This window comes from Chlorocebus sabaeus, chromosome 13, assembly GCF_047675955.1.
Source record: "Chlorocebus sabaeus isolate Y175 chromosome 13, mChlSab1.0.hap1, whole genome shotgun sequence".
Taxonomy (NCBI): Eukaryota; Metazoa; Chordata; class Mammalia; order Primates; family Cercopithecidae; genus Chlorocebus; species Chlorocebus sabaeus.
Genome location: NC_132916.1, coordinates 4,462,165 through 4,489,217, shown reverse-complemented (window position 1 = coordinate 4,489,217; position 27,053 = coordinate 4,462,165). Strand labels below are relative to the sequence as shown.

At 45.4% G+C, this 27,053-nt stretch overlaps 1 long non-coding RNA gene across 1 annotated transcript; it reads right to left on the bottom strand.

The window, feature by feature from the left end:
- Window positions 1-1,699: 1,699 nt before the first annotated feature.
- Window positions 1,700-26,744, bottom strand: LOC103240899 (uncharacterized). Its single transcript, XR_500225.3, has 3 exons — window positions 26,543-26,744; window positions 2,667-2,821; window positions 1,700-2,267 (listed from the first exon to the last, which is right to left on the bottom strand). It is a non-coding gene; the product is annotated as an uncharacterized lncRNA (long non-coding RNA).
- Between the last annotated feature and the right edge of the window lie 309 nt (window positions 26,745-27,053).

Sequence of the window (27,053 nt, the reverse complement as noted above, 5' to 3'; positions counted from 1 at the left end):
GCCTCCCTCATGATCTCACTGAACCTTGTCACTGCCCAAAGGTGACCTCCAAATACCACCACACTGAAGATTAGGGCTTTGACGCAGGAATTTGGGAGATGAGAAGGACACAGTGCAGTCCACAGCAGAATAGTCAATAAAACATGAAATAAGTATAAAATCCACATGCAAACCCTAGGTATTTCAGGCCACTTACACTTCCCCTTAGACCTTTCTTTCCAGGCTCAGATACACCTGCTTTAGTCTTTACTATGCGACAGCTTCTAGAGCTTTACCATCCAGCTGAGTTTTCTTTCTTAAAAAGGACTACATTTTTCATCCTTGTTTTGAAAGCTTCATGAAATCCCATAAGTTGTCCACCAAAATCTATCCCATTCTTGCTAGCACTAGATACTTATATAGCTATATACATACCTATGGACAAATAAACTGATTTCAGTTCTTTGAGTACAGAGGGGTAAACAAAAACACCACCAAAAATGCTTTAAAGTCTTTGCTTTTTACAGAGATAATAAAGATGTTGATTCCTTTCAAAAGCTTCGTATTTCTAACACGACTGGAGAAAACCACCTTTCCTAGCTTAATATGTAAGATTTATTTTGATTCAACAGTGTTAACTGGAACTTCTGCGTCTACAGTCACGACAGCATTTTGTCTTCTCTCTAGAGAATGCCACACGTTTGTAAATGAAACTTTCAGCCATGTTCAACCACCGGACGGACTGGCCCCCCAAATTCTGGCCGGTCTAGCAAATTGAGAATGACGTGCTCCCTCCACCCAAGTGTGGAGGCCCAGCCTCCGCAGCCCATTCCAGAGGGCAGAGCTGGTGAGATGCATCAAGGCTGCGGAGAGAGGCGAGAGCCTGCACAGCAATGGAAATAGTCTGCACCCTCCAAGCCGTGTTGGTTACTCAAGGTCCCAAACCAATTTTCTAGTGAAGAAGTTGTTCAGGGTACTATGCTCATTACCTGGGTGACAAAATAATCTGTACACCAAGCCCCCAAGACATGCAATTTACCCACGTAACAAACCTGCACATGTACTCCCTGAACCTAAAATAAAAGTTGGAAAGAAAAAAAAAAAGAAGTTCAGGACACAACACAGCAAACTGTTCAGAAAAAATATATAGGTGTGTGTGTGTGTGTGTGTGTATATATATATGGTTCTATCAAATATATGTGTGTGTGTGTGTGTGTGTGTGTATATATATATATATATTTTTTTTTTTTTTGAGACAGAGTCTCGCTCTGTCGCCCAGGCTGGAGTGCAGTGGTGCGATCTCGGCTCACTGCAACCTCCGCCTCCCGGGTTCACGCCATTCTCCTGCCTCAGCCTCCCCAGTAGCTGGGACTACAGGCATCTGCCACCACACCCGGCTCATTTTTTGTATTTTTTAAGTAAAGATCGGGTTTTACCGTGTTAGCCAGGATGGTCTGTATCTCCTGACCTCGTGATCTGCCCACCTCGGCCTCCTGAAGTGCTGGGATTACAGGTGTGAGCCACCACGCCTGGACCACATTCTCTTCTAAGGCAGGAATCATACCTGTCTTTTTGTACATCTTTAAAATGAAACTATGTGGATGATGCAAAATATAACTTTGCATGCAATTAGAATTTTTTTTTTTTAAGACGGAGTCTCGCTCTGTCGCCCAGGCTGGAGTGCAGTGGCGTGGTCTTGGCTCACTGCAAGCTCCGCCTCCCGGGTTCATGCCATTCTCCTGCCTCAGCCTCCTGAGTAGCTGGGACTACAGGCGCCTGCCACCACGTCCAGCTGACTTTTTGTATTTTTAGTAGAGACGGGGTTTCACCATGTTAGCCAGGATGGTCTCGATCTCCTGACCTCGTGATCCACCGGCCTCAGCCTCCCAAAGTGCTGGAATTACAGGCGTGAGCCACTGCGCCCGGCCGCAATTAGAATTTTTAAATGCTGGTTACACCAATCACTTTACTGAATGAATATTTTAATGCTAAATAATGAAAAAGATGGAAACATAGTAGATATACAAAAAATATTCCCTAAGAGAAATGAAAATATAATGTTAGATAACAAATTTGTCATCCATATGAGAGTCTCATCTGCTTTTCCTGGGGGAGCCCACTGTCCTTATCAGCGTGTACCACAGGCCTGGTTTCCCTTCTCCTAGGAGCAGCCAAAAGCCAGGGTCCAGGATTAGACATTGCAAAGAGATATTTGAGCATCATCAAGAAGGTCAGTTTGCTCATGTGGTAGTAGAACATTGCATTTGATATTATAAATTTTCATTAGCCTGTAAATAAAAAAGAATATAAATTCACAATTAGATATAATGCTTAATATTAAGGATAAAGCTTTAATATTTAAACAATACTTCATTTGGCATAAAACTAGAAATGTATAGTCCTTTCAACTATGCAAGATTTATTTTGATATTTCAATATTCAATAACATTTTTATATGCATATATGTAAAGATACATATATCTGGAAAACTTTTGAAATTTATCATCGTGTAAAAAATTTTATTGATATGTTATTCATTCTTAGAATTCTAGAGAAAATTAACTTTTTATGTTGATAAAGACATAAAGACACATTTTATATACAATTTAAATATTCCATAATTATAGTGAATAATATTTATAGACACCTATTTAGATCAAAGTCCAGTATTTTCTAGAAAATAGTACCATTGTCCTTTTGTGAATATTTATGGACAGGTTGCTCTCTCTCCATGCTAAGACTCCTTCCTAAGTCTAGTCCCATGACTATAGCAGACCTTTAATTGCCAAATGACCATTGAGATGTCCAGCTGCAATCACGACGCCTTCTTCACACAGGCCTTCTATAAAACACAAAACAATTCCTAATGGCTGAGAGCAATATGTTAAAGACAAATACACTTCTAAACTCACAACAGAATTTTCTTGTTTACCTTCACTGATACAGGATTTCAATAATGAGAAAAGTTTTGTGTTCGCTGCCTTCTGTTTCTAATTTAAAACCTTTGTTCCGAGGTCTCAGCTTTCTGTGTCCATTCAAGAAGGTTCACAGCCTGGGAGCGCTCAGGGATCTGAGTCCTGATCACACACATAAACAGGCAGCTTCCACTGGAAATGCATGAAGTCATTCTACTAACAATGTTTTTGGGGTTTTTTTTGTTTGCTTTTTGGTTTTTCTGAAACGGAGTCTCGCTCTTGTTGCCCAGGCTGGAGTGCAATGGCACAATCTCAGCTCACTGCAACCTCCGCCTCCCGGGTTCAAGCAATTCTCCTGCCTCAGCCTCCAAGTAACTGGGATTACAGGCACCCGCCACCACGCCCGGCTAATTTTTTGTATTTTTAGTAGAGACGAGGTTTCACCATGTTGGCCAGGCTGGTCTCAAACTCCTGACCTTAGGTGATCTACCCTTCTCGGCCTCCCAAAGTGCTGGGATTACAGGTTTGAGTCACCTCGCCCAGCCCCTACTAAAAATGCTTAAATATTTACATCTTCTCAGGAAGTTAGCAGTTCATGTCATAAGTTATTTAAGAAATTTGCAAGTTTGAACAAAATTTATTTAGGAATTTTATGACAGCAGCACTTTACCAATATGTGGAGTAGAATGAAAGATAATATGGCCTGGAAAGGCCAGAACTTAAGTAAGAGCAGTGAATCTTCGAGAAGAGAGCCCAGAATATTTGTTCAGGAAATTAACATGAACCCATAAAGAGTAAAGATTGTGCTACCTACAAGCACTCTGCCTCAGCATTTTGCAAAGAGAAAAAGGTGTGAAATCAGCTTTTTGTGTTCACCTCTGCACTGACATGGCTTAGCTTTGTGCCTGGCCAGAGTCAACATTTAATAAACATTTATACATGAATCTAAGATGATTTTATCATAGAATACTACAAACCTCAGAGAGGGGAGCATTTGTTTATCAAACTCCACAAAATTCCTATGTGAGTCACTTGAAATATCAATTTTTCTAAAACACCACAAGCCACTCAGTGAGACGACGATTCATTCATTCTATTAAATGGTGTTGGTCTGAGTTTCATTGACTGTCAAACTACAGGTATCTCATAGTTTAAAAATAATTTAACAATTTACTAATAATTTTAAAACTATGCTCCCCTAAAAGTAAATGATTGTGATGAGATGAAACCACTGTGTGAGTTTATCAGTTGTTACATGACTTCATAGAGTGAGTTTAACTTCCAAAATTCGTTGCAGCCTTACTTTAAAATCTCACGTTCTCAAATACTAGAAGACTTTTGGAGAATACTGGTTTTTCTTTTTTTGTTTTTGTTTTTGGTTTTTTTTTTTTTTAGCCATATATCATATGTATTTGTGCACAGTTCTTAGCAAAAGGTAAATATTCAACATTTATTGAAATGAATTTATTCACTTCGGTGAGAGAGACAGGCCGAGCTCGTAACTCGCTGAGGAAAAAAAAAAAAGTGTAGTTTTTTCTCACTCTGAACTGTAATTCTTAATGATTATAGTTATCACTGATTTGGGGACACTAAAGGAAAATATCTAACATAGAAGCACTATTTTTCAGTGCTTACTTTATTAAAAACCAGAATATTAAAAATCAACCCAGTTTTACAATCTTTATAAAAAAGCTGTTCTATAATCTTAACCCAAATGGAAGACAGATAATATCACTTCCCAGAACTAATTGCTAAACAGTTAAAACATTTATAAAAACCCACAATAAAAAAAAATGAGAAATAAACAGACTTCTAAATTTTGTATTTTGGAGCTTTTCTTTGATTTCTGTTCCACAAGCTTCCTTTTGAAACAGCTTCCATAAATCTTCATAGTCACTCATATTTTTCAAGATTCCACATTTGGTCAATTCATTTTGCAACCCTATACTCTTATTTTCAAAGAGCACGAGTGTGTGTGTGTGTGTGTGTGTGTGTGAGATTTAAAATTTAAAATCTTCTCTCAAACCATCGGAGTGTAACAGCTGGGTAACTTGCAGCTAGCCAGTCAGGAAACGGTTATTTTCAACAGTAATTGACACCAAAAAAGTAACACCACATCTTTGAAAATCTCTAAGGGTTCATATATATTTTAAAAAATAAAGGGAACAATTAAGTCAGACAGACTGGTTTTCTTCTTTTTAAGCTAAGTAGTCATACCTGGGAGTTAATATAAGGGGAATTCTTGGTGGGAGGGAGGATGATAGAAGAGAGAAGGGGGGCTTTGCAGAGGGGGAAGAAAAGGTTTGAGGACATTGAGAGGAAGTAGATAAACATACCTTTCCCTGAAAATTCAATTTCTAATTTTACCTTCCTTTGGCATGGAGACTCTAGAACATTCTTACACTATATGAACCAATTGTCATATGGGAATATGCTGCTTATGATAATAAATCATGTATTTGCCAGTTTCGTGGAAAAGAGACATGAACGCTTTTCAATATAATTTCATCTCCTAGGCAATGGAGCGCACGTGACTGACAAGGCTACCTGACAGCTGAAGCACTTCCTCAGAACAGTGAGCCCAGAGGCGCTCTCTCATTTACCCGAGGGTTTATGAGGTGAGGGTCACACTCTCCATTTTCCTTTGGGGAAGAATAGAATCAGGGACGCACAGGATTCTATAAAGACTGAGGGACATTTTGGGATGATGAAAATGTAACGTCATCAGCAGAAATCAGACTTTTTTTCAGTCTAATTTCTACAGCAGGTCCTCATCGCTGTGACCCAGGGAGGCGGCGCCTCCGAGGTGGGTCCGTGCCGCCTCCCTCTGCAGGAAGAGCCTTCAGCACCCTAGGGCCGTTCTCAGGGCTCTTCCCAAAGCAAAATGAAATGAAACGGAGGTTTTCCTGAGCTTCAGCGTCAATCCTGCAGCGGGCTCGGGGGCACGGTGTTGAGTGGTAGAATTTACCAAGTCCTGAGAGGCTGAGGGGGCAGGTATTGCTCCCGCCGCCCCTTGGGCAAGGGGCCTCCCGGAGCAAAGGCTGGGGGACCCGGGCTCCCAGTTCTGGAGTCGTCCTGACGGCAGTGTGACCCCTAGACCACAGGGACGGCAACAGTGACTATCCGGGGGTGTCTGGGCCACGGCCGCCTGTTCCACCAGGGGGACGCAAGTGCAGCGAACGGGCTGGGGACTCCGCACGGGGAAGCTCTGCCAGACCCGGAACGGCCTAACAGCAAGGAGAGAGAGCCGGTCGCCGTGGCTCAGGCCTGGAACCCCAACGCTTTGGGAGGCCGAGGCGGGGGAGTCGCTTGAGGCCAGGAGTTCGAGACCAGCCTGAGCAACACGGTGAAACCCAGTCTCTACAAAAAACAACAACAACAAAAATTTTTTTAAATTAGGCTGGCGCAGTGGCTCACATCTGTAGTCCCAGCTACTGGGGAGGCTGAAGCAGGAGGATCGCTTGAGCTCGGAAGGTCGAGGCTGCAGTGAGCTAGGATTGCGCCACTGCGCTCCAGCCCCTGGCGACAGAGTGAGAACCTGTCTCGAAAAAAAAAAAAAAGAAGAAGAAGAGGAATGAAAAAGAAAACCAGAGCGAGAAAGAGGCCAGCCCACGCTCAGAAGCTGGGTGGAAAACAAAGCCGCCAGAAAATGACAAGTAAACACGCAGCCGCGGGAAGCCACTGGGCGGAGCGGGCGCTAATGAGCGCGCAGCGGGGCTGCCACGCCCGCGCGGACACCGAGCAGCCGCGCCTTCCCCTGCGCCCGGCTGTATCTCCAGGAGCTCGGCGGCCGCCGCCCCGGGGAGAAAGCTCCGGTGAGGGGAGCAGACGCTGGGAACCGTGGTCTCGCCCTCTGCTCTCTCCCGGCTGGGGACGGGGGTAGCTCCCAGGCAAACGCCCTCCGGGGTCTCCACCCGGGGGGCCCACCTGCCTCGTGACGGCTGAGATGTGCGCGTCCCACCCACTTTCCAAGGCGCCTTTGAAGTCGTTTCTCATTAAAAAAAACAACCCTTTTGAATAACCAAATGTTCCTTTGGTGCCCTCCAATTTTATTTTATTGTAATCTATTGAGTTGTATTTATTTTTCTGAATCCGCTTCCTACGAAAGCGCCCCCTCCCATTTTAAACCGTTTCTCTGGAAGCAGCAGGGGTTTTTCTGGAAGCAGCAGTGGTTTGTCCAGCAAGGATTAACTCCTTGCCTTTTCGCGTCTAAACTTCTGAAGACACCTGACAGCTCGTTTTAATTCCGCAAACGACAGTTCTTTCTGCGGGGTGTGGATTTGGACTCCCACGGCCGCCTCCTGGGGCAAGTGCGTCCCCCTGGGCGCCCACGCGGCCCCGCGCGCTCCAGGCAGCGACGCCACCCAGCCAGCCCCGCCTACCCAGAGAGGCCCAGTCCTGTCCGGGTCCCCAGGGCCTCGGGAACCCTACAAACTCCTTCCTCCCGGGGTTTCCCAGCAGACCACACACAGACATGCGCTCCGGAACTTAGGGAACCATGTAAAGGAACTTCCAACAGGACTGTGCCTTTTATGCGTGTTTATCTTAAACATTTTAGGAAACAAGTGGCAAAGTGCTTTAAAAGTAAAACTTAGAACGTCTACACTAGCTGATGGTGCAAACGAGTATTTGCTAAGCATTACCCGAGACCTGAGAACTGTTTCTTTATGATTTACTTATAAGTGATAAGTTCACTTTGTAGAAAGAGAATATATTTAATCATAAATATATCATCATAGGTACAAGGATAAAATTCAAGAAGAGAAGACTACAGATCACTTTAACGCTAAAGGGAATTGTAGTGAAGCATGGATGTTTTCCCATTAAGGTGACTGTCTTCTTTGGTGTGTGTGTGTGTGTGTGTGTGTGTGTGTGTGTTTGGCTTTTTGTGCCTTTATGTTTCTATCAGTTTGTCTTTCCCAGTGAAAATTAATTCAAATATGTCTTCACTGGTATATTTCAAGTGTCGTGCGCTGAACATTGAGTCAGAATAACTTGATTAAGGTTCAATGATGAAACCACTCTGTCTCACTGATTTTAATTAAACTGGAATCTGAAAAACACATGCATTCAATATAGTGGCCATTATTCTTAGTTCTAAACAAACATTTTTGATTTTAAGCCAATGTTTTTAGTTCTAAACCAACATGTTGAAACCCTGGGAGGTTTCTGCATTTTCCGGAGTAAGAACTGCTTGCATTGACTTGCCAGAATGTGCAGCACCAGACCCTCAACCTTAAAGGAAGTTCTGTTCTTCTCCACATCTCTCTTCTCCCCAGGACCCATGACTTTACACTTGAATATTTCTACAGGGCTCACAGTTCACTGAGAGGTAAGTCAAAGTCAAGAACCACTGGAAGACAATGAAAATTTCATTCTTGTGAGCAATTTTAACTCTTAACTGTTACAAATGATAGTATCTGCATACAAGATCTTCTGTATACCAGAATCAGTGTTCATATTTTGACTCTTTCTTTCATATCAATATACTTCCCATATGAACTCAAAAAGAAATCTATAAATATAAAATTATTTCAGAGATATTTCTTAGACTCTGACAAATTATCCAAAAGTTGAAAAAAGTTAAAAAGATAGATGGCAATTCTTGTTGATGTCAGATAGAGGCATTGTTTAGCAGGCACCTGTGGATTTTCTATATAGGTGAATATATTTGGTAGGACTCATCGCTTACTGTTGATTAAAGATTAAAGACTTATGGGAAGTTACATGTCGAATATTAATCCATTAGAGATGCAGATTTCTGTCCATGAGAAAAGATAACCCTAAAGGTTATGGCTTATCGTCTTGTAGGACACTAACTTGTTTTGTATCTATGAACAAATTCATTTCAGTGTTTCTCTGACCATCCACTGTGTAAACGTTCATACCTCCCAACTCTTATTTGAACCAGTCTTCACATCTAACTTATCCCCTTATTAACTTATTAAAGTTGAACTTAACTTACTAAAGTTTTAACTTATTTAATTGAATTTAACTTATTAAAGTTGAATTTAACTTTAATAAGTTGAATTAATGCAATTGCTCAGTAAACATTAATTGAAGCTCATTCTTATCTAGTATAAACATAGAATGCAAGGTTCTTTGTGACACAAAGATTTATAGAAACAATAAGAAATAATGTAGCTGGCTGGCTTATACCTGTAATCCCAACACTTTGGGAGGCCCAGGCGGGAGGATCACTTGAGCCTAGGAGTTCCAGATCAGCCTTGGCAACATTGTGACACTCAATCCTACAAGAAAAAGTTTTTTTAATTTAAAAAATTATTCAGATGTGGTGGCATGTGCCTGTGGTCCCAGAGGGGGAAGATCTTTTGAGCCCAGGAGGTGGAGGCTGTGTGAGCTATGATTGTGCCACTGAACTCTCACCTGAGCAACAGAGTGAGACCCTGTCTCAGAAAAAAAAAAAAAAAAAGAAAGGAAGGGAGAGAAGCAAACAACTAGCAATATAAAAGTGATTTGTTTTGTATTTGTATGATATTTAACTAATAAACTCTAAAATATTAGCTGAAAGAACAAAAGAAAATGCTTGCCTTTATATTATCTCATGTGTTCAACATAATTATGATAATTTAAAAAGATGTAAAGACCTTCATTTTAAAAATGTGTTGCTGAAAGTAAATAAATGAATAAAACTGAGGGGAAATAATCTTTCCCTCTAAAGCTTAAAAACTTAGTAAATAAATAGCATAATGTATGGAAAGGGCGTAGGCTTTGGGTGAATCTAATTTGGTCTCAAATCAAGTTCTATCCTTTGGGCAAGTTACTTATACTCTCCAAGCCCCAGTTGTTTCAACTGTAGATTAGACTTGGTAATAACACCTTCCTCCCAGGATTGCTCAGAGGATAAGGTAGAGTCTGCAAAGTGCCTAGAGCTGTCTGGCAAACAGTAAAAAATGAAAGCATAATAAATAATACTTTTGCATTCCACAAATTTTTCTTATTTTTTTAATTAAAATGATTTTTTTATAGATAGAGTCTCTCTCTGTCATCCAGGCTAGAGTGGAGTGTCACAATCAGAGCTCACTGCAGCCATGAACCCCTGGGCTCCTAGGCTCCTGGGCTCCTGGACTTAAACTGTCCTCCCACCTCAGCCTCCTGAGTAGCTGGAACTACAATCGTGAGCCTTTATGTTAAGTTTCATCTACTAAATTGTAACAACTAAAACTTGAGGACTAAAATATATGGAAAAATTACTACTACAGGAAAAATTGTTTTAAAACCTATCATTTATCTCTTTATTAGTGAACTGGGCTATAAATGTTCTAAAGATATGCTCAGGCTGGGTGTGGTGGCTCACACTTGTAATCCTAACAGTTTGGGAGGCCAACACAGGGGGATCACTTGAGCCCCAAAATTTGAGACCAGCCTGGGCAACATAGCAAGACACTATCTCTACAACAACAAAGATAGTGATATGGTTAGGCTTTGTGTCCCCACCCAAATCTCTTCTTAAATTATAATCCCCGTAATCCTCACGTATCAAGGGAGAGATGAGGTGGAGGTAACTGAATCATGGGGAGAGTTTCCTGCATGCTGTTCTCGTGATAGTGAGTGAGTTCTCACGAGACCTGATGGTTTTATAAGGGGCTCTTCCCCCTTTGCTGGGTACCTCTCCTTCCTGCCACCTTGTGAATAAGGTGCCTTGCTTCCCCTTCCACCATGATTGTAAGTTTCCTGAGGCCTCGCCAGCTATGCTGTACTGTGAGTCAATTAAACCCCTTTCCTTTCTAAATTATTCAGTCTCGGGCAGTTCCTTATAGCAGTATGGAAATGGACTAATACAGATATGCTCAAATGAATAAAAATAATTATGCAAACCAACCATTGTGTGGCCACTAAAATCTTTACTTAATTGGCATCACACTCTTTACTTCTTTTAAAGGAATAAATTGCATGCATTAGTTATCTATTGCTGTGTAGAAATTGCCCCCACTGCAGCAATGTAACACAACACACACCTATTATATCAAGGAATCCGTGAGTCAGGAGTCCGGCGTTGGACTTGCCAGCTCTCCTGCTGGGGTCTCACAAGGCTGCCGCCAGGTTGTGGCCAGGACAGGTTCTCATGTGGAGTCTGATTGGGGGAGCGTGCATGCCCCTGCTGGCATGTGGTTGGTAACACTCAGCTCCTTTCAGTTGTAGGATCTGTGGTAGCTGCTGGCTTCTTCAGAGCCAGTGAGGGAGACAACAAATCTCCCCGCAAGACAGTCCTATGTGATGTGAGTCATCCCCAGAGTGACTTCCCATCACCTTTGCTGTAGCCACTGGTTAGAAGTCAGTCACCAGTCCTTCTCTGTGACTCAGGGGAGGTGACTACACAAAAGGCAATTAAACCTGGAGGCACCTGGGAGTCTGCCACACGCCCCCCTGCCTCCCTCCCGTGTGCAAAAGTCATTCACCTGCTCCAGGCACCTAAAATTTTCAGAGCTTCATGACATCAGCTCAAAGCCTGAAATGTCATCATCTAAATCAGGTGAAAGGTCAGCAGAGAGTCGTGGTGCAATCATTGGGTTCAGGTTCTGGGAAACAATTCCTCTCCATGGATGGACCCAGGAAACTAAAGAGATTAGTGACCTGCCCTGTGGGGAGCAGGCACCAGATGCAGCTATAGACATTTCAGTTTTCAAGGGGAGGAAATGGCAGATAAAAGTCATCTTGACTTCATAGCAATTCCAAATCCAGAAAAGTAAAGGTTGGGGATTCTCAGTCAGGTTTCCAGGGCTGGGGAGAATTCTCCTGGCTTCTGGATTCCCCGTCTGGGCTCTTGGTTCCCGCATCTGCACTGCACTTGTTTGGAAGGAAAGGTTGCCCATGTTTGTAGTTGAGAAGCTTTGTAGCCTACTACCAGCCAGCAAAATCCGGGGAGTCCGGCAGCCTGCTTTCATCCTGTGCCCTCTCTGTTCCTTCCCACCCAGGCCGGCAGTGTTTCTGTGAAAGTCATTTCCTCAAAATCTTTGTCTCTCGTGGATTTCACCCGGGTCCACTCCATGAGCCCAAGGCCGCACCTACCAATGTTTTTGAGGCAAGCCCTTTTCTATCTTTGGGTCCTGCTGAGGTGACCCAGAGTCAACACCCTTCGGGTCCTCAGGGGCTCCCTGGTTGGATCCATGAGGCTCAGCCCTGACCTCTCTAAGGCACGCTTGGTGGGGCAGAACACTGAGGTTATGATCCTTCTGAGGCCTTATCCAAAGGCTGTGCAGACACAGCCCAGCCACCTGGGCTCCTGGGCTTACACTGGCTTGACCACACCATCTCTTGCTATCTGCAGAGGCTGACACCTTGATTCTGGACATCTGGACCCAAATTGTAAAACATAAACTTCTGTGGTTGTCCTCCGCCCAGTTTGTGGTCACATGTCGCGGCAGCCCGAGGCGACTAAGATAGGAAACTAAAGTGGATGTTTCTTCCTCCAAGCTTTTGAAACTTTTAAACTTGTTTTTAAAATTGAGACAGAGTCTCGCTCTGTCGCCCAGGTTGGAATCTAGTGGTGTGATCTCGGCTCACTGCAACCTCTGCCTCCCAGGTTCAAGTGATTCTCCTGCCTCAGCCTCCCTAGTAACTAAGACTACAGGCACCCGCCACCACGCTCAGCTAATTTTTACATTTTTAGTAGAGACAGGATTGCTCCATGTTGGCCAGGCTGGTCTCGAACTCCTGACCTCAGGTGATCCACCTGCCTCGGCCTCCCAAAGTGCTGGGATTACAAGCATGGGCCACCGCACCTGACCTGAATCTTTGTTCTTTATCAACTTAAGAGTCCCAGAGAGCAAAGCACCTGCCTCCCATCAGCCCAGTGTCTTTGCAGCAGCATCTTCATTTCCACCAAAAGGTTACTGATAGATTTCCACTTTAGCACCTAGCTCGTTTTAGATAATATGCTTGCTCATGTGTCTCTGTCCCTAACTCGGCTGAACTTTCTGAGACAGCCGCCACAGCATTTTAGAACTTGTGATGTTTCGGAACTTGGCCTCTAACCAGACCGTAGGGCTCAGCTCGCCACCCTGCTGCCTCCCAGCTGGTTGTCTGCAGAGGTCACACGAGCTTCTTGTGCTTCCTTTTTCTCACCTGTACACTGGAAATGACAACAGTAGAACCCATCCCACAGTGGGGTGCGGGCCAGTTGAACTGATCCCTGCAAAGTGCTTCCAACAGTGCCTGCCCCACAGCAAGTACTGAATGCACTCTGGCTATTGTGACGTTTGTGTCCTAATATAAATGAAGATTGTTCACGCTAAGGATGCAAACATTTGCTGAATGAGCTATGATTTGATATTCTGTCCTAAACATTCAATTATATTTGCTTTTCTTAGAAAAAAAAAAAAAAAAAGCTGCGATTGTATGTGTGTGTGTGTTTAGTATAAGCCACATCAAATTTCTTCAAGCAATAGGTATACATGAAATAAGCAGCAATTTATAAGATTCCTTTCTACTCTAGAAATCTAAAAGTAAAACTTCAGCAATCCTTAAGTTTAGGGCAGTGAGACAGGCTGGATGATCGGGTTGCCTGGCACTAAGGTCTAAATGTGCCCCTCAGAATTCATGAATTAGAAACTTAGTCCCTGGTGCGACAGTGCTGGGAGGTGGGGCCTCGTGGGAGGTGTTTAGGTTATGTGAGCTCTGCCCTTATATAGTGATGGTTCAATGCCACTATATAAAGGGCCAGTGGGAGTGGGTGTTCTCTCTTGCTATCTGTCTCTCTTCGGCTCTTCTGCCATGCGAGGACACAGCGTTCCTCTTCTCTGGAGGATGCGGCATCTAAGGTGTCATCTTGGAAGCAGTGAGGCTAGGCCTGAGCTGCCAGGGCCTTGATCAGGCCCCGGAACTGTGGGAAATAAATACCCGGCCTTTGTAAGTTACTCAGTCTCAGGCATTCTAGTATAGCAGCACACACTGGACTAAGCCATGTGGGTAGTGCGATTTAAAAATAAATTTTAGGGCCGGGCGCGGTGGCTCAAGCCTGTAATCCCAGCACTTTGGGAGGTCCAGACGGGCAGATCACGAGGTCAGGAGATTGAGACCATCCTGGCTAACACGGTGAAACCCCGTCTCTACTAAAAATACAAAAAACTAGCCGGGCAAGGTGGCGGGCGCCTGTAGTCCCAGCTACTCGGGAGGCTGGGGCAGGAGAATGGTGTGAACCCAGGAGGCGGAGCTTGCAGTGAGCTGAAATCCAGCCACTGCACCCCAGCCTGGGCAACAGAGCGAGACTCCATCTCAATAAATAAATAAATAAATAAATAAATAAATAATAAATAAATTTTAAAACATTGTTTTCATTTGATGGTTCCAAAAGTGTATCCTATTTTCCTGCTTCTCTGACTTGTTTGTTTTTACCATCTATTATTATTGTCGATTTTACACAAATGCACTTTTAGACTAACTCCTTAACTCTGAACATCACTACATCCCCCTCTATTTCTAAAAATAACAAAAGTGATTTCTATTTCTTGAGCACCTACCAAGTGCCAGGCTCCGTGCTGGGTTCTATTTTCTTTAGAACATCTATTTCATTATTACTTAACTCAACAATTATCTACTTTACACATTATAAGCCAAACTCTTTTCTATACTCTATGTGGGTTTAATTCAACATATAGTCACCACAACCTCGGAAAGTAGATATTTAATTACACAGGTGAACAAACTGAGATTTGTTAAGAAACTAGAACAAGGTCTCACTGTGATTCCAACCAGACTTGTCTTATCGTTATTACAAATGATACTTTCTCTCATGATAGACATCTATATAGTTTACCTAGCTGGAATTGCTGCACACATTTTGTTTGGTGTTTTGATTTTTTAATTATATTGTGTATATATTTCCATATAACACATAATAATTTACGTAATTATGGTAACATTGTTACACCCAATTATCTACTTCAATTCAGCTAATTTCCTCTTGGTAAACATTGATTGAGTGTTTATGTGCCAGATTCTGTCAAAGGCCAAGGACATAAAAATAATTGAGATAAGGTTCCTACCCCCAAACTTTCATCTAGCCAGGAGACATACAATATGTGAAAAGATAAGCATAATGCAACGTGATACATGCATTTCTCAATGGTTGCATATTTGAGTTATTGCTAACTTGGCTGTTACCAATAACGTTAGTACTGCCAGACGCGGTGGCTCAGGCCTGTAATCCCAGCACTTTGGGAGGCCGAGGCGGGCGGATCACGACGTCAGAAGATCGAGACCATCCTGGCTAACACGGTGCAACCCCATCTCTACTAAAAATACAAAAAAATAATTAGCCAGGCCCGGTGGTGGGCGCCTGTAGTCCCAGCTATTCCGGAGGCTGAGGCAGGAGAATGGCGTGAACCCGGGGGGCAGAGCTTGCAGTGAGCCAAGGTTGCGCCACCACACTCCAGCCTGGGCGACAGAGTGAGACTCCGTCTCAAAAAAAAAAAAAGAATAGTGTTAGTACAAATATTTTCACCATGCCGCTGGATTATAGTTTCCAAAGCGCACTAAGAAGCCAAAGTATGGGGACAATTGCCCTGCTTCCATTATGACAGTCAGGCTGCATTCCAGGGTGCCTGCACCAAGCTTGTTTCTCAGTATCCAGTGCCTGGAAAGAGGATGGTCACATGCCCTTTACCTCACAAAGAAGTTATGAAGCTTCACATAATCTGTAAATAAACGTGGTTACTGCTGATGTGTAAAGCGTTACTATCCTTTGAGTACTTGTTTAGCAAAGTGTGGGTTATATGTTCATGCCTATATACATTTGTATCAATCCCTATGCATTTTGGGTGTAAACCCGTATCATCACTTTACATTTATTATTTTCAGATTTCATTGTCTCTTATAAAACAAAGTTCCTTTTCATTGTGTATAAACGTTTTTAATAATGTTATTTTGTTAAGCTTAACTATGATGTCTCTGATTATATTATCTCCAACAAGCAAAAATGAACATCTCCACTGTTGAGATGAACGAATTTTTTCATTAAAAAACCCCTGCTATTCGCGATTGGCCTTGCTCGTGATTAGAGCGTAGGGTGTGCAGAGTGTAAACGTGAGAGCAGGCCCTGATTCTTCAGCACTTCCTCTCCCACGTTGCACTATTCCAGGCTTATGATATCTTACATTTTTGGAACTTTGGATTTCTTTCTGTACTTGATTCCCATGCTCTGAGTGTAACATTTCCATATAGATAATTATTGTTGTATAATACATTTTTTTTTTTTTTGAGATGGAGTCTCACTCTGTCACCCAGGCTGGAGCACAGTGGCATGATCTCAGTTCACTGCAACCTCTGCCTCCTGGGTTCAAGTGATTCTTCTGCCTCAGCCTCCTGAATAGCTGGGATTACAGGTGTGCACCACCACACCCAGCTAATTTTTATATTTTTACTAGAGATGGGGTTTCACCATATTGGCCAGGCTGATCTCGAACTCCTGACCTCGTGATCCGCTTGCCTCGGCCTCCCAAAGTGCTGGGATTACAGGCATGAGCCACCACGCTGGGCCTATGGTGCAATACATTCTAAACCTGTCGCCAATGCCCCTTCATTACCTCATTTGACAGAGTAAGTGGTCAACCCTCTGAGGAGAGCATCGAGGACCTGGGAGAGCTTCGGGTCTGCAGAACCAATTCAGGAACTGCCGGGCTGCTCCAGGGACCCACTTCTACTGCACAAGCATCCTATATTCTCTTCCTGACAGCCCCTGATGCCTGCCCGCCTGCTTGTGCGTGTTGCTGCCACCTCTGCATTTCTCCAGCCCTCTGTCTGTCTGGTGGCCTGTTCTAGTGGCCCCAGCTGTCCAGGTCCCCACTGCTGTGGCCATGATCCTGCTTTGCACAGGAGATGCAGCTGTCATCCCTGCAGCCACAGCAAGCCTGCCCACTCAGGCTCAGGCAGAAGGGGAGCAGCGCCCCCATTCTTCCTGCCGGATCACACCCCAGCTCTTCTCTCTTCCTGGGATGGAGGTGGGAGGGCTTGGCGAAGATTCCTCCACGATAGGGCCCCATGTCCAAACTAAGGGGCAGCTCTTTCAGTTACCGTCCTCTAAAAGAATTTGCTTTAAGCTCCAAGAAGCAAAGGTGGAATGTATTTTCATACCATCAGACATCAAAAGTGCTCTTTCCCACTGCTGATGGCTCCGTTCTTCAAGTCAAGGGCACATCTTTAGGGTGTTCCTGGGAGTATCAGAGTCCTGCTACCAGAGTCCTCTTCACAGGTGTTCTCAGAGTCCTGAGTTCCCTCAGGCCTCCTTATCTCAGAGGCCTCTGTGGGAATGCAGAGGAGGCCCCTGGCAAGCTTGCCCAGGGCCTTGCTAGATTTCCACCCCAGGGAAACCTGCTCTCGAAGACTCTGCAACATCCCAGTGACCACCGGCAACCCATCTCTGTTTGATAGTGGTGACTATCTCATGATAGACATCAGGGTTGGAAGAAATGATTTCTAAAGTCTGTTTAATAAAATTGGTCAAATTTTGCAATTTCCACATCTTTGGTCATGAGAAAAATGAAGTCACTAAGTAAATGATAGCCTTTAAGATGTTCAATGAATCCATCTCAGAGATAGAAAAGCTTTGTCAAAAAACCATAAAAACAATTTTGGTGCCCTGGAGGCATCAAAAATTAGGTACCACCAATATTTGCTGGACATCATTAAACACTTCAAATTTTTTCATTAGAAGTTGATGTTTTTCTCTTAGTAGGTACTAGTTAAAATTCTACTTTTATGACGAAATGCTATTTGGAGTAGAACATGTATTCTTTAATGCCTTTAAGTATCTTATTAGAGATCGTTTTATAATTTCCTCATAGGAACATGATTCAAAGTCTACTGCATTTAAATAATTATTTACCCTACACACACAACGAAAGCATTAGTTGGGCATTAGTATAAATTCCATACAAAATGTCACTTCTTTGAAGCCATCTGAATCTCCCTGAGACTATTTCCTAAAAGCCTCACCTATGGCTTTAAAACGGAGGACGGGAAAAATGCCAGTTGCAACCTCGCTGGCTCTCATTAAGGGGTCACTGTCAGAAATTGGTTGAGGAGAAGGAGAAGGAGGGGTAATTTCCCTTTAAAATGGAGAGGAGCTTCTTTTCGAAAGGAAATTCGCTGAGGAAGTTGTTTTAAAACAAATAAATGTTCAGGATGAAGCCAGCAAAAGGTGTGAAGGGGCCCGCTTTGATTTTCCAATTTGTGTATTTGGGCTCAGACAAGGACAACATTTTATGCACATATTAATCGAATGCAAATACGCCTCCCGTGAGGACAGAGGTATTTGACACTAAGTATTGTCAACAGAAAGGTTTTTGGTGTATTTTTTAATCCCATCAAGGTACCTATGGAGGGGGCAGTACCGGGGGAGGTGGGACGTCCCTGTGCCTGGGAATGGAGTCCGGGCTGGACTTCCAGATGGGTCCAGAGCGAGTCATTTACAGAATTATCTCCACATCAATGAGTTGTCGGAAAGGTGTAAACATCTCCTTCCAAGTCTTCAGGTGACTGTGTTTATTTAGCTCCCTCCTCCTCTCCCCCAGGAGCTCTGGTTCTTCAACTCGAGTGGGCATCCATCACCTGGGGGGCTTGTGACAACAGTTTTTGAGGCCCCCCCCCCAACCTGAGGCCACAGCTCTGTGGGGCCAAGGATGTGCATTTCTCACAAGTCTCCGGGTGACACTGGTCCAAGACCACACCTTGAGACCCGCTGCTGTGGGTCACTTTTGATCCTCAGATGCTCCAAAACTTTGCTTGTTCCTAAAAAGGGGGACAGCAAACTGAAGCTTTTACTTCATATTAGATAAAGAAGTTGTGCTCACTGGACACCAACAGGAAGCTTGTTTCCAAAGGCTTATTAAGCTGTGCAGGGCGAAACCTGTCATGAGGTGGGCGAAGTCTTGGAGGTGAAGGAAATCTATCTTTTCAAACCCAAGTGCTGGTTTATTGTCTTTTTTGTACAGAAAGGTATTCAAACACAGATTATACCATGCAGTTACCTGTGGACACACCTAGAGAAACCCAAGTTGCTTTTCATTTATTCATCCATCGTTCAGTCACTCAAAAACATGTATTAAATGCCTCCTGTGTGCAGGTGCTGTTCTAGGCTCTTAGGAAACGTGGGTGAACAGTGGACTCCTTGGCCCTGGAGCTTAGGTGGGAGAAACAGTGAAGAGGCCTAAGATTTAGGTGCCAGGGTCTGGAAGGAGGTGACCTGTGCGATGACAAAGCCAGGAAGGTGGGAGAAGGGTCCAGGAGTGGGCAGCGTGGGGCAGCTGAGAAGGGGATGGGGGCTGGTGGCAGGTGAGCCAAGGTGAGGTGGTGGGGAGGGAGGAGGCTCTTACCAGAAAGCGGTCCCAATCCAGACCCCAAGAGAGGGATCTTGGATCTCACGCAAGAAAAAATCCAGGGCGAGCTCAGACAGTACAGTGAAAGCAAGTTTATTAAAAAGGAAAGAATAAAAAAAATGGCTACTCCATAGGCAGAGCAACCCCGAGGGCTGCTTGTTGCTCGTTTTTATGGTTATTTCTTGATGATATGCTAAACAAGGAGTGGATTATTCATCCTTCCCCTTTTTAGACCATAAACTGTCATGGCGCTGGTGGGAGTGTAGCGCCGAGTACGATCAGAGGTCACTGTTAGCGCCATCTTGGTTTGGGTGGGATTTGACTGCTCCTCTACTGCAAACAGTTTTATCGGCAAGGTCTTTATGACCTGTGTCTTGTGCTGACCTCTTATCTCATCCCGTGACTTAGAATGTCTAACTTACTGGGAATGCAGCAGGTCTCAGCCTTATTGTACCAAGCCCCTACTCAAGATGCAGTCTCTCTGGTTCAAATGCCTCTGACAGAGCCTCTGACGGAAGAATGCTCCCCACAAAGGGGCCCTCGAGGGCAGAGGCCCTGCCCTGGACCCTGACTCCATCCTCAGAAAGCAGTAGGGAGGTCGGAGGGGTGAGCAGGGAGGACAGGAGGATGAAGGAGGGACCGCCCAGACTGAGCCTGATACGGTGCTGAGAGGAGACAGGTGTGCACAGGTGGGTGGGGAGCAGTGACGGGAGGATAGAGGAGGGACTGCCCAGACTGAGCCCGATGCTGTGCTGAGAGGAGACAGGTGTGCACAGGTGGGCACAGAGTGGTGATGGGGACCCGGACTTGTCCAGGTGGGAGGAGCTGTGGCCTGGACCAGGGTCTTCGGGGACAGGGATGAGAAGCAGGAGGATTCTGGATATAGTTCTGAGGAAGAACTGTATTGCTCTTACTGGGATTCCATGGCCTTGGCCTTCATCCTTGTCTAGAGGGGTTGGTGCCCACTGTACCTCTGCAGGAGGGGTGTGGGCTGAACCCAAGGCTCCCTAGTGAAGCATTGTCCTGGCCTGAGCTTCTGCCACCGTCTGACTGGAACAGCACTAGGCCATTTATCTGTTTTCATGGTAGGTGTCCCTGACGCTACCAGGTCACGCTATGTTTGTCAGTGGGTCGCCTGCACGGGTTCCTCGGCCATCTCCTTCCCTTCAGGTCACTTGTCTTTTGTGCACAGCCTGCACCCCTCACCCACACAGTTTCTCCATTTCTCCTAAATCAGTGGCCACTTGGATTCCCCCCCACACGAGACGCTGGGTCAGGCTAGTGCTCAGGACAGATGCCAGCGCACCATCCACTGGTTAAGTACACACTTTAGGATGGTGTCTTTCATGCAGGCAGTGAGAAGCTCGTCACTGGGACCTCCGCAAGGTTCAGCACAGATAGGTGGCTCCGTCCCTAATTCCCAGGGACTCTCCTGAAATTCTCCATAGTCTGCCATCGAAAAGGAGACATGGGATGTCCCCCTTACGTGGCCAGGCTGCCTTGCAGCCCCCAATCACCCAGCTGAGTCAGGGGGTGGCCCGCTCCTCATTACTGGTGCCACAGAGGTGCTGCCTCAGGGCAAAGTGGCCTGTGATAGATGCCATTTCACTCATCTCAACCCAGTGGAGGACAATGCCTTCCATCTGTGTCCCATACACAGAGAAGTCACTCCATGACCGACTCTCTCCCCTTCTGTCTGAACCCATTTCTCAGCTCCTTCCATTCTACAGCACTGTTGAGCCAAGCTGCCATCTTGCAGGCAGGGCAAATCTTGGGGGCTGCTCCCTGCAGGTGCAGTTGGTCTGCCTTTAGGTGCCTACTGGTGGTACAGAGAGGCCAGGAACACCTGTGGGCCCATCCCAGTCTTCACTCTCCTTCATGCTAGAGCCCTCCATGGAATCCCAGAGCTTAGGGTCTCAGGACGGTTTAGTCATAACAGCCCTGACCAGTTGATATGGTGGCCAGTGACTATTCCAATGGGCAGGCAACAAGCCAGGGTCTCTGTTTTGTCATCCTGTGCCGGCGGGCAGAGCAGTAAGGTCTCTGGGGTCTCAGCCCCAGCAAATCTCACCTGTCTTTCTAGTCACAGTAGCCCTATAGCTGAGGAACCCGCCTGCGCTGCGCTGACCTCGGTGGCCGCTGACCTCAGGGGCCATGGCTGGGGGGCCTGACTTTCACTTAGTCGGATCCACACCCTGCAGCCACTCTTCCAGACCCTCTGGCATTTTAGGGGCATCTCCCTACTCAGATGGGGGCCCCATCCATTAAGGATAGCAGCTACCGGCCCCACATTGGTGTGGAGGGCCCACCTGGGTTTCCCCCACAGATCTCCACCCCACTTCCGTGCATCCCATGGGCTCAGCAGGCACGGGGCTTCCTCCCACCTCCTGCTTAGCCCCCCCAACATTGTGCTGAGCTCCTGTGGACCCTAACAGGGATAGCACCGTGTCCAAGAGGCCCAGAGGAGACCTGGGGCCAGCATGGGAGACACATGCAGAGGCGGCCGCTGGACCCACTACTGTTTGTAAAGAGATGCTGTTTACACAGCATTTTCCCTTCGCACCCTCCAGCTAGCAGCCTCCACCTAACCCAAAACAAAGGGCTTGGATCCCCTATACAGCCTGCGCTCCAAGGGCTGGGCCAGGGGTTCAGATTCTTTCATGGATGAAGAATGGATCTCCAGGTTGGCCACTCCTGGATTCCTTAGCTGGGGACTCTGAACACACACTCTTTTTAGACCACAGGGCAGGTCTCAGGGCACACTTTCATTACAGCTGTCAGGTGCATCTGCCACACGCAAGGATGCCCAGTGCGTCTGCCAAGACTCCACAGAGCCAAATACTGAGAAAGCCACGTCACCTTCAGTGAAAGGGTCTGCACAGAAGATGGCAAGGGGGATGGGTGCAGGGAAGGGGAAAGAACTTTGGCCAAAATGCAATCTGGGCCAGGCACGGTGGCTCTCGCCTGTAATCGCAGCACTTTGGGAGGCCGAGGTGGACGGACCACCTCAGGTCAGGAGTTCAAGACCAGCCTGGCCAACATGGTGAAAATCCTGTCTCTACTAAAAATACAAAAAATATAGCCAGGTGTGGTGGCGGGCACCTGTAATCCCAGCTACTTGGGAGGCTGAGGCAAGAGAATCGCGTGGACCTGGGAGGCAGAGGTTACAGTGAACTGAGATCGCGCCATTGCACTCCAACCTGGGGGACAGAGCAAGACTCCATTTCAAAAAAAAAAAAAACAAAAGAAAACAACAACAACAACAAAAACTCAATCTGCTGTAGGGTTCTTGTTCCTTTTAGTGAGAATAACATTAGTGATCAAATCTGAGTGTGAGAATGGGTGCTCAGTGCTACTGGATGTCAGAGCTTCTAGGCTCTTTCAGTGGATGTATTTCAAGTTAGAAAACATATCTTACAAATAAAGCATGAGTTCATATTAATATTTTCAGTGCAAAACTAACATTGTAAAATTTTGCATGGACTTTTATTTTGTACTTCTTTTTCTCACACTAAAAACCTTGGTTTATAAGAGCATTCAAAATTACTTATTTTATCTTATACATAAAATAATTTCAAAATAATAATTCTAATATTATTACTGACAACAAATTGCTAAATTCAGTTTTAATATTTTTAAATTTCTTTTATACTTACACTATATTTCACTAAGCATGTAAATAAAGTAAATAAAAATACTGTATTTTAAAGACCAAGAAACAGTTGTTTTCTGTATGTGGTTATGTTACCAATTGGATATACAATTAGGTTCACGCATTACAGTTTTCAATTGTTTAAACTGCTTTTTTTTCTGTATGATTTAATTGAATGGCACAAAAATCAAAGAGGATTAGAGGGTTAATTATTGAACTGTCACTTTCATGCCATCCTTTCCCCCCCTAGGGTTCCCTGTATGTAACCATCTTTGTTAGTTTCTGGTTTATCTTTAAAAAATAAAAATAAAAATTATATATATATGTGTGTGTGTGTGTGTATATATATATATATATATATATATATAGAGAGAGAGAGAGAGAGAGAGAGAGAGAGAGACAGAGAGAGGCAGGGTCTTGCTTTGTGGCCCAGGCTGGAGTGCAGTGGTACAATTATGGCTCACTGCAGCCTCAACTTCCCAGACACAAGGGATCCTCCCATTTTGGCCTTCCAAAGTGCTGAGAATACAGGTGTGAGCCCCTGCGCCTGGCCTCGGGTTTATCCTTCTTTTTGCTAATATATACACACATATTCTTATTTCCCCACATATATGACGCAAGATGCAGCAATCTATTTCTTCCGTTCTGCCCCTTGATTTTTCCCTCCCAGATATGATATCCTGCAGATCTTGACGCATCAGTCCACAGAGATCTTCCTCTTCTTGTGACTTCATAGTCCTGCCCACTACTAGTGGACATTTAGGTGGTTTCGATCTTGTGTTATCAGAAATAATGCTGTAATTAACAATACTGTGCCCAGGTCACTCTGTGCTTAAGCCGGTATGCATTGTAGATAGATTTCTAGCAGATACGGTTGCTAGACTGAAGGGTAAATGTAGCTGTCATTTTATTTCTATTGCTTTTAAAAATGAAATCGCATTTTTAATCCAAAGTCAATCTTCACCCATGTCAGCATGCTCTCCTGTGTTAGATGAAGTAATCTCTCACACCTGTTTGAGACTGTGGATTAGGTCTTCTTTTTTCTGCTGTCCTAAAAAGTAAATTTGTTGTATATGGTATATTCATTCTGAAATTTCAGATGGATTCCCCTATTCTATACTACTGAATCTTTTCTCATGTCTGGTCATGTTTTTGCTGTCTTCTTATTCACGTGTGTGTGTCTGTATGTGCACTCATGTGCTTGTGTCTTTGCACATGCTCCTGTGTGTGTGTGCACATGTGTGTAATGTGTGTCTGTGTGTGATCATGTGTGCGTGTGATTTTGTATATGCTCATGTGTGTCTGTGTACATGTGTGTATCTGTGTGTCTTTGTGCATGCTCCCAAATGTCTGTGTGTACTTATGTGTCCGCTTGTGTGTGTGTACCTGTTTGTATGTTTGGGGGGGGCAGAGGAACAAGTGTGTGGTGTTGAGCTGTGTCAGGGGCCAACATGGTTTACAATATTGACATATTGGTTTTTTATCTTTCTTAGAGATTTGTGGGTCTCCCATTAGCCTCTTTTAATCTGTGAGCACAATTAAGGGGAAATGGTTTACCTGCGTTGTATATTTGGGGCTTCAGGTGGCAGTGAGGCATGGAAAATAAGGGAAGCGTGAACAGCACTGCCCAGGGTCTCAGAGGTTCAGCTGCTTCAGGTGAGGACCAGGCCATGTCATCACCAGCTCCCCCTGGGTGTGCCATGTACTCACCTGCAAGGGCGGCTGACGGGTCCAACATCACGGTCATGGTCTCTGTCACCTGTTGAGTGTGCTGAGGGCATGCCCAGCCCTGAGTGTTTCACACAAACAGACCCCCTTAACCTCAAGGCCACCCCAAGGCATGGGTACCGAAGCCTGACTCACAGAGGAGCAAACCTCAGCCCCAAGAAGGGAAGCCCCTGACCCAGGACCCGCACCCAGGCCCTGGCCCTCTACGTGCGGTCACAGCCCTTGGCCCCACCAGGCCCTTCACTGGTGATGCCCACGCTTCCCTGGCCAGGCTGCTGCCACTTGCTCAGCAGGGGTTGCTCATGTCTTCAGTGTTCTCACAGAACTGGCTGGTTCTGACCCCACAAACAGAAAAAGCTTTGGGGTGACCCCAAACTCCCTCCACCGAACCCGTGAGCCTGCCTGCACCTCGTCTGCCCTGCTGGCTGGGGCTGGGGAGTGGGGGGCGCTCGTGAGGGGGTGGGGGAAGAGGGTCTTCCTTCCCCAGAGGGGTTGGGGGGTCTGGGGGGAGGTATGAGGGGTGGGAGAGAGGGTTTTCCTCCCCAAGGGTCCTGCTGGCTGGGGAGGGTGGGTATTAAGGGTTTGGGGAGAGGGTCTTCTTCCCATGGAATCCTTGCCTCAAAAGGGTCTTTCTTCTCTGGATATCAAGTTTCTCGGTTTTAAAACTCAAGGGATGAATCTAGGGGATCCCCAAGGATTGACACAGCCTGGGGTGTCTCTGTTCATTCGTGCTGGTTACCCAGGACAGGCATCTGGGGACCAGCATATGTTTTGGGGGTAAGCGTTTTTTGGGTGCAGAGGCCCCGCCCGCCGCCTGCGCCGCTTCCTCTCTCCGGCTCTAGAGGGCGCCCTGGCACAAGGAGCCGCCTCGCCTGGGCTGCCGGTGCAGGTTTCAAGGCTCATGCTCTATCCCTGGCACCTTGGACGACCAAAAGCTGAGTGAATTTTTCACATGCATTCATGTGAAAGAAAACTAACTTCTAAAAAGCATTATTAGAATTTGCAACTTTATGTTCACAAAGTTGCCAGTTCTCAAAATTTTGCCAGAACTACAGACTTTCGGTATAAATGTATAGTGATATTTCCTGCCACTAATAATGGCTCTGTTGTCAGACGAACCGAGGACATCAAATACAGAAACACTAAAGACTCCACAAATTCAACTTGTTAGCAGTAACACGAATAGTTGCCACCTGTTCCAGCAGGATCTGCTGCAGTGCCTTTCCTGTGTTCATCAGCAGGAAAACTCTTCTCGCTGGGCTTCTTTCCATATGCCTTTTTGTATGACCTTTCAAGATTTGTGACAGGCTAAGACACACACACACACGTGTATCATATTTTCAATCAGGGTATTTTTACAGATAAATATTTTTCCCCCCCGAGACAGTCTCTCTCTGTTGCCCAGGCTGGAGTGCAGTAGTGTGATCTCGGCTCACTGCAGCCTCCACCTTCCAGGTTCAAGCGATTCTCCTGCCTCAGCCTCCCAAGTAGCTGGACTACAGGTGTGCACCACTGCGCCCTAATTTTTGTATTTTTAGTAGACACGGGGTTTCACCATGTTGGCCAGGCTGGTCTCGAACTCCTGACCTCAGGTGATCCACCCTCCTCAGCCTCCCAAAGTGCTGGGATTACAGGCGTGAGCCACCGTGCCCAGCTGGAAAGATTTTTTAAATACTGTGTTTTCCCACGCATTTAATAAATTGTGGTTCCCTATGACAATGGCTAGGGGTGAGGTCATGGCGCTCCGTGTGTCTGTGTGCCCATACCCACTCCTAGACAAGAGCACGGACGAGCCGATTATAAGAACACACCTTTCCCAAAGCGCAGTGCTATAGACATCAAGGCCTCTGGGCTGCATCACAGAAAAAACGTGCCACAAACTGGCCACTCTTTCCCATGCTCACTAAGGACACAGAATAGGAACAATTACTTACCGAGAAGAGAAGGGCTTTCATGAGAAAGAGAGAAATGAAGAACCAGGAGAGATCATCCAAAGCCCACACCAATGCTGCTGCAAAGGAAATTGTCTTTCCAAGTACAGCGACACCGCGAAACTCAACCAAGTGACGGGCTCAACACAGCGGCAGCCTCTGCCAGGGCTCTGGGTGACAGAAATTCCCTGCCTCCTTCAGCTTGGCCACCATGAGCTCCTCCCCAGGGCTCTGTTCTGTCCTTGGCTTTCCCTTCTCAAGCAGTGCTCTGGATTTCCGTAGCCTGGCAACGAGGTTAGGGGGTGGTGGTTGGGGAAAAGAACTCTGAGCTGGTGGCTTGTCAAAGGCACTTGGAAACCCAGCCAAAGGAGTCCTGGCTGGGAGTTATGGGAAGTACAGAGACATCACAGGAAACACATTTTCTGCATGATTTTGTCTTTATTTTGCCTTGTCTTTCTCCCACTGGCACCTATATTAATCTCTTCTTGAGGTTAGCAAATACTCTTATTTTTAA